This window comes from Monomorium pharaonis, chromosome 2, assembly GCF_013373865.1.
Source record: "Monomorium pharaonis isolate MP-MQ-018 chromosome 2, ASM1337386v2, whole genome shotgun sequence".
NCBI classification, from domain to species: Eukaryota; Metazoa; Arthropoda; class Insecta; order Hymenoptera; family Formicidae; genus Monomorium; species Monomorium pharaonis.
Window position 1 is genome coordinate 1,225,608 of NC_050468.1, and position 9,181 is coordinate 1,234,788.

The 9,181-nt window shown below is 30.3% G+C and overlaps 1 long non-coding RNA gene across 1 annotated transcript; it reads right to left on the minus strand.

Moving 5' to 3' along the window:
- Positions 1-6,915: 6,915 nt before the first annotated feature.
- On the minus strand, positions 6,916-7,518 carry LOC118644408. The gene is made up of 2 exons (XR_004962219.1): positions 7,381-7,518; positions 6,916-7,172 (listed from the first exon to the last, which is right to left on the minus strand). It is a non-coding gene; the product is annotated as an uncharacterized LOC118644408 (long non-coding RNA).
- Between the last annotated feature and the right edge of the window lie 1,663 nt (positions 7,519-9,181).

Consider the following 9,181-nt stretch of genomic DNA (forward strand, 5'->3'; position numbering starts at 1 on the left):
CGCAGCTCTATTCCGCACCATGTGATTTCAGCCTTAAGGTACCTTTTCACGCTGACGCTTGACGCTAGATTTCTAATGATCACGTGACTACAGTTCAACGCTAGCCAACGCTAGCGTCACGAAAAAGAAGTTCGATTTTTCCAACTTCTAGCGTCAGCCAGCGTCAGTGCGTTACATGTGTAGCGGTGTAGCTGGTGAAAACTTATCACTGAAAATGGATTCTGAAAACGCAAGTTAATTTTATATTAGTAAAGGGAGCTTTCCAGCAAGAAACACAAATTGACAGCAACCCAGATAACCAAGCGAGATTAAGCATATCGGGCAAATTAATGCACTGCGTGTATGTAAAGACCTATAATCAAAGATGCGCCAATGGCCCCCCACCATGACTGCTATCCACCATCTTGTACCCATACGGTGACTGGATGGGAGCTGGGACCGGGGGCTGGGATCTGGGGCTGGGGTCTGGAGTAGTGGAGATAGTAAACAATGCGAGCCTGCTCCAAGTTGTACGCAGTCATATAACAGATGCAAATTTAATTTTTCTTGTTCTTCCTGAGTGTATCATTAAAATATAGTGACCCTAGAGTGCAGAGATTGAATTACCTTATAATTTCTGACACATATTCCTTTAACCTATACTGCTCAACATAGAGCACTCTCCCCTCTTCCTCGCCCAGCGTGGGTACGCAATGGCGGATAAACCATGTGACTTAAGTGACCAATCAAAATTGTGTTCGCCATTGGCGAATCTTTGATTATAGGTCTTTACGTGTATGTTGTGAACTTGCTCACAATTTGCTGTTATTGTAATTTAACGTGGAACGAAGTTAACATCAGGAGAGCAAATAACTTTCATGAGTTTATATAATTATAAGTGCATGCATTGAGGAATAATAAACTTCCCAGAGAACATTATGACGTCTTAAAGACGTCTAAAAGACGTCTTATATTTCTATAAGACGTCTTATAAAACTATCAGAAAGACGTCTTTTAGACGACTTTAAGACGTCTTATGACCCGATTTAAGACGTTTTTAAGACGTCTAAAAGACGTCTAATTTTTTTTATTTATGACGTTTTTGAGACGTCTTATATAAAAATTATTTTAGACATCCCTGGCGAAAAAATTTCTACAAAATTCTAAAAAACTACAAAAATTTACAAAAGTATTCCAATTCTGGCATTTTTTTGTAGTTTTTACAGAAAAATGCTAAATTTGAAACACACTTTTGTAAATTTTTGTAGTTTTTTAGAATTTTGTAGAAAATTTTTCCACCAAGGATTCCAAAAGCTAGGTTTATTATTTTTTATTTTTTATTATTTTAAACAAAATACTTTATATTTATATTTCATTATTTTTATTTTATTATTAAGATAAGTTTTTTTATAAATAAAAAATTTTATATTATATATTTCAATTTTATTTCATGTTTTCGTGATTGGAAATTACAGAATTTTACAGAGATACTGGATTCAGTCACATATTTTACAGCAACTTAAGCGCAACACTATTATCGTCCGGTTTATTAATTGTCAAAAACTGTTGTCAGAAATGTTGTCAGAAAGGTTAATTATTTCCAATAACAGCCTACACACGCGATACGTACGAGAGTTAAAAAGTTGTGTTGTATTAACGTATCCACACTCGGCTGCGTTACACAGCAAACCGGGACAAAACGTCCCAACACACACGCGATACGTGCAAGAGTTCAAAAATTGATACGGGATAAGCACGTCGATCGACTTGATCGCATCACACGGCAGATTTGGTTATGTGCGTCATTCGACGTCTTAAAAACGTCTTTCTCAGACGTCGTAAAGACGTCTAAATGGCGTCTCAAAGAATATGTCTTAAAAAGACGTATTTTAGACGTCTTAAGAGAGACGTCTAAAATAAGACGATTTTAAGACGTCATAAAGACGTCTTTTAATAAAGTCTCAAAGACGTCTCTTTTAAGACGTTTTAAAGATGTCTTTTAGACATGCGTGTTGTCTGGGTTGTCACATTGACAGCAATTGTGCATGCGTGTTGACAACTTGCCGTCAGTTTGTTGAATTCTAATGTAGAATTTTATATAATGTTAGAACAACAGACAGTTTGAGAAAACACCTTCCCACACAGCACACTTTATCCTAGGGATGTCCCTAGGATGTCATTTTAGGATATCGCAATATCGTTGGATATCCGTGGACCGTCTGCGATATCCGAGGGATATCCAAGGGATGCATAAATGTCCACTGATTTGACATCCTGTAGATATCTCAAACGATATCCAGAGGATGTCCAAGGGATTTCCTGAGATATCGTAATATACCCTAGTAAAAAAATTTGTCAGAATTAAAAAAATTTTTTTCAGGATTTCTGATAAATGTTTCAATTTTTTATAATTGAAACGTTTCTCGGAAAAACTTTAAAAATAAAAAATTTTGATTAATTTAAAAAATTTTTGAATATTTCTAAGTATTTTTGAGAGTTTCTAAGAATTGAAAAAAACGAACAAAAAATAAAAAATTTTAATTATTTTTACGACAATTTTGTAAGAGAAAGAAGACTATAATATAACATGTTTCAGCCAAGCCACAGTCGTACTTGTTAAAGCATGTTTAATAGTTTAATATCTCTATACCTGAAAAAACGGTCACCCATCCAAGTGTCAACCCTCGCCGATGTCGCTTGACTTCGCCCAAATAGCACTGGATGTTCCAAGGACGTCCATTTTAAGTCCAATTCAGGTCCGCATGTCCATGGACATAAAATGGACATTCATAGGATATCCATTATTGGAATTAAAACGGATGTTCTATTCAGAACGTCCTATGCTCGATATCTGATTTATATCCGCACTTGGATCTTACTTTTATATAATATATCTTTATTATTTTTATTATGTAATCTAAAAGAAATATTGTAAATTATATATATATATTATTTACAATATTTCTAATTAACATTAATTTATAAATAATAATAAATTATATTATTTTTAATTTTCAAAAGGTTTATTTTAATTGTTTTACTTTTAGATATAATATGAAATATGTAATATGAAATAATACGTATTATTTTTTAATTTATTATTAACATTATTAATTATTGATATTTTTTTAAATGTTTGTTATAATATATTATTGTTTCTGTTTCGTTTTTTATTGTTTCGTTTTTTAATTTTCGTTTCTTTTTCTTTTTTTTCTTTTTCTTTTTCGTTTTTTTGTCGTTTCTTTTTCCGACCAAAAGAGGGATACAACAATTGGTCTGAGTCAAGCGCTGTCTCTGACCTAGTTTACACCGAGCACTTGGTACGCGTATCAAAAAGTAAATAACTACTGAATGTGTTTAATCATTGGCTGATCAGCTTAAATTCACTACTTGATACGCATACCAAGTGCTCGGTGTAAATTAGGGCTGTCTAACCAGTAACATAATGGGCGCTAGACAGAGAAAGAAATTGACCCGAACCATGTCTCCTCTTTGTCTTTCTGCCGGACACTTTTCAAGAGCTTTTTGCAGGAAATGCGCAGTTTATGCTTTATGTCGATGATTTTTACAAATTTTGGATTAACCCACTATTGCAGCAAGCTCTTTAATTGAAAAAGGCGCAAAAGAAATAATCAAACCATAATAGGTCCAAAATTTGGTTTATTTCGAACTTTCTATGAATGTCCGAAATTGCGACAAACGTATATCCCATGGACGTCCATTAAAGGACTTTCTATGAACGTACAAAGTTGTGCCAAACGTATATCCTATGGACGTCCATCGAATGTCCGACGGACCTTATTTGGACTTTTAATGGATGTCCGAATGTCCAGAAGGAGATATCCATTGGACATACAATGAATGTCCTTGTGCTATCTGGGCGAAGACCGTACGCATTCTAACGCTTCGTGGTGATCCATAAACACTTCTTGTTTATGGATTCATATTTGTTATAGATCATTACAATAGATGTTGTCAGAAGGATAAAACATGTATAGTTAACTTATATTTTTATAAATAAATATGAAGTTTTACAATTTTTTTTACTTTTTTTACTATTTTTATATATGCGCGCAAAATAGTATGTAGACTAACTTATTAAAAAATCTGTTTTTGTTCTGTTTGTATAAAATAAAACAATTTTTTTAATGTCATCTTTTATAATTTTTTAGTATATGTGGCATATTATTAATATGCCACATTGTTTCCATAAGTGTTTCCATAAACTTTCTTTATGTTCTGACGTTTTAATCTACGTTTCTTAAAGATTTAATTTACACTTCTGTCACTTTTTTGTTACATTATAATTAACTTTCCCTTTATACTTGATTTATGCTCCATTAATTGTAGAGATAAAAAAGATATGATGGGATATTATTTGGGTGTAATAGGATATCGTAAGATATTAATGAATATCTTACAATATCTTATAATATTTTAAGATATTTTTTGGGGATATCGAAATATATTAATAAGATATCATATGATATCTTAAGATATTTTACGATATTTTAAGATATTTTTGTAGGATATCCCGGGAGCTACTCATTGAGATATCCGTGGGATCGCCTTCGTCTGTCTGGGATAATTTGGGATATCCTACAAAAATATCTTAAAATATCGTAAAATATCTTAAGATATCATATGATATCTTATTAATATATTTCGATATCCCAAAAAAATATCTTAAAATATTATAAGATATTGTAAGATATTCATTAATATCTTACGATATCCTATTACATCCAAATAATATCTCATCATATCTTTTTTATCTCTACAATTAATGGAGCATAAATCAAGTGTAAAGAGAAAGTTAATTATAATGTAACAAAAGAGTGACAGAAGCGTAAATTAAATCTTTAAGAAACGTAGATTAAAACGTCAGAACATAAAAAAAACACTTATGGAAACAATGTGCCATATTAATAATATGCTACATATACTAAAAAATTATAAAAAATGACATTAAAAAAATTTTATTTTATACAAACAGAGCAAAAACAGATTTTTTAATAAGTTAGTCTACATACTATTTTGCGCGCATATATAAAAATAGTAAAAAAAAGTAAAAAAAATGGTAAAACTTCATATTTATTTATAAAAATATAAGTTAACTATACATGTTTTATCCTTCTGACAACATCTATTGTAATGATCTATAACAAATATGAATCGTATCCATAAACAAGAAGTGTTTATGGATCACCACGAAGCGTTAGAATGCGTACGGTCTTCAAAGTCAAGCGACATCGGCGAGGGTTGACACTTGGATGGGTGACCGTTTTTTCAGGTATAGAGATATTAAACTATTAAACATGCTTTAACAGGTACGACTGTGGCTTGGCTGAAACATGTTATATTATAGTCTTCTTTCTCTTACAAAATTGCCGTAAAAATAATTAGAATTTTTTATTTTTTGTTCAAGTTTTTTTCAATTCTTAGAAACTCTCAAAAATACTTAGAAATATTCAAAAATTTTTTTAATTAATCAAAATTTTTTATTTTTAAAATTTTTCCGAGAAACGTTTCAATTATAAAAAATTGAAACATTTATCAGAAATCCTGAAAAAAATTTTTTTAATTCTGACAAATTTTTTTACTAGGGTATATTACGATATCTCAGGAAATCCCTTGGACATCCTCTGGATATCGTTTGAGATATCTACAGGATATCAAATCGGTGGACATTTGTGCATCCCTTAGATATCCCTCGGATATTGCAGACGATCCACGGATATCCAACGATATTGCGATATCCCAAAATGACATCCCAGGGACATCCCTAGGATAAAGTGTGCTGTGTGGGAGCTGTTATACATCGTTTTGGCGTTACAGTTATTCAACAAAAATTGTATAATCGTAACATCCCAGCAAACACCAAATATAAATGCAATATAACGTGGGAGTAACATGTAATGTAACAGATGTTACACTCTATTTATATTATAGTTACGAAACTTTACTACATATATGTGATGTAACAAAGTTATGAAGCTATAATATTACTCCGTTATTTGTATGTTACAATAACCGAACAGTGATGTAACCACAATGTTGCGTGGTTACACAACAACTGTTTTATTTATGTTATATGGATATTATAAAATTTGAATCTTGTGAGACTCTAACCTCAATCGCACAACGTACATCTCGTGCTATTAGGCGCGCTTTCCGCTAGTGGATGCTATAATGACGAAAGAGAGACGTTGTTTTCTTGCAACTTGACTTTAATCTGGTAATCCTTTATGTTTTTTAAGTCAACATTTATTAAAGATTATATAAAAAGGTGTAGAAAATGTTGCTGCATTTAATTAAAATATATTATTTTTCTTATGTATAATATCATAAATAACTTATTATAATCTTTCCTACATGTTTTGTAGGTTATGTTTAGTCAGCAACAACATAATAGATTTATAAGTTATAACCGCCTTTATATATTTTTTATTTTTGATACTACATGTTAATTCGATACAACACATGTATTGTGGAATTGACGTACATTGATAATTATACATTTTAGATCCATCATACAATTTCGACAAAATTGTATACGATGCATTTTTGCACAAAATGAACAAAAAAGTATGGCAGATAAAAGTTCTACTCCATCTTGCGAAGCAATAAATTTATCGTTAAAGTTAAAACTAACAGATATATATATTATCAAACCTATTATTGACAAAATACATAGCGATATGTTTCCTGTTTTGATCCGCACAACTACATATTTTTATATTTAAATAATGTATTTCTTAAGTAAATTTAAAGATAATTTATTATTTGGGTTGCTAGTTTTACATACATTTTTAGATACAAAAGTCACCTAGCATATGTGTAAATCATGCAATATATAAAGGCAGTTATAAACTTATAAATATAATTTATAAAGACGTATCATATTAAAACTAATTTTATATTACAGGATTCTGCCAATTATTCTTACATCATTCGGACAACTGTTCTTCTTAAAATTTAAAAGAACGTAAAGAATAACTGAAATTTATAAAAGCTGAAGAAATTTTCACAAGGATTAGAACAGGTAAGAATAAATTATAGCCATTATATGTTTTTAGAATAAAACCCAGCAAATTAGAGATGGGAATAATCAAATGTTCCTTCTCAAGTTCCACTTTTGTGCACATTTCCAGATAATCATACGCACATCCACTGGTCATTCTTAAATTATTCTATAAATAAAAATATCTTATTTTGTCTTTCGTCTCATATATGCCTATTTTGTAGTCTTTCGTCTTATACATGCCTCAATTTACAAACAATTAAGTTAGAGAATCAAAAATATAAATAAAAATTCTGAATGTTATTATTGTGAATGTATGAAGAGAATTGTATTAATTAGAATAAATTATTTTGGGAACAGAGTATTTAAATACTTACTTTTTAGTTTTTAATGTAACTAAGAGCTTTATCAGTATATTTCTGAGGCGTATATCTGGCTGACACAAAATGCATGACAGTTACTAAATGACTAAGACCTACAGATGATCTTTGACATTCATAAACATATTTCCTATATTACAGCCTGCGACCACATCATCGGCAGGTTAGTTGAGTGATATTAGTCTGTATACTTTGTTGTAATTGTTTTAGATCAGATTTCACGCTTTTTATTTATTTCAGTAATCTAAAAAAGATAGTTGTACGATACCTTTAAGAGCCACACAGTTGCAATACAATATTAAAATAAAATTATAACATTTGTCATTATTCTCTTACCTAGCCTGCCATAAGATAATGCCATAAAATAACATACTTGAAGAACTAGGACGTACACCTTTAGATAATCCTTTTGATATGAATTGCTCTGTCAATTCTCTATACATATAATGGTTCGCTGAGCTAAAACAGGGATGAACTTCGGTGAATTTTTTATCAATAGCATACATCAGCTTACAAGAAAGAGAATTTTGGTGTAACAGCCAACAATTTTTTAATAATGTATTAATAAAATTTCTTACTGTTTCTCTTTAAAATTCGAATAATAAATATGATAATAATGATATGATAATCTCATCAAATTGCTTGTTCTTTATTAAATCTTTTGCAAAGGTTTTCTCGGAACAAGTTAAATTGTAATAGATACTTTCTCACACAAAAAATAAATTGTTTACTTCATCCTATAACTTTTTTAGTAAAATTATGTTATTTGATACCTTCAAGGTCCACATATTCTGTTCGGCACACTGTAAATTCCAAGCTGTGAGGTTGATCTCTCTTTTACATCTTTCTTTCCTTACTCGTCTACTCTTCTACTTTACGCTCAAATAGTGTTTCTTCCTCTCTTGCTTTTAATATAACTAAAAATAAAACATAACACAAAGTATTCATCTTATCTCAGAATACTTACTCCATACAAAAAAATAAAAATTTTGTGAGACTTATCTGATTATACAATCCATAGTGTTAGACTAAACTTTAAATTAAGCACAGCCGTATTTCCCTTCACGATGTAAAATATGCAAATTATGCATAAAACTGAAAACTGACTCGCTACTAACCTCGCGCATATCATCATGTTGCGGCGTTGCGCGTGCAGACGCGTGCACTGGCGTGCAAAATAGCGAGATGCGTACATGCGCATGACAGTTCATTCGTACCAATCCGAATATTCTAAATACGTATTTAATATTCTATATATGTTTAGTGTATTGGTGAGCGTTATATAATATTATTTATTACTTTCTTTTTACAGAAAACTGAACTTAAATGGAAGCGCTTGCACTCTCATGTCACTATCATGTCCTGACAATTTCGGATTTTATAAAACTATAGGAGATGTTGTGATTGACGTTGAAATTGTGATTGACATCTGGAGCAGAGCTATAATTTTGTTTAACATTACGTGAAGTTTATTTAATGTTTTTCTCTTATTTTCCCTCGTTTTTTGTTTTTAAAAGTTATTTTTAAAATATTTTACTAATAATCATAAAGTATAATATGTATATATTTGTTTAGATATAAGCTTATTTTGTTGATAAATATGTGTTAAATATATTAAGAAGTTTATTAAAAAGACTATTTTTATTGTTATCTTTTTCCTTCATAATTATATCTATTTTTTATAATTTTAGCACTTATAATTTCCAGGAAGTCAAATTCTTAAATTAATTTTACATAAAACAACGAAATTGCATTCAAAGAGTATTTTTTGTTTTATGTGAAATTAATTTAAGTACTT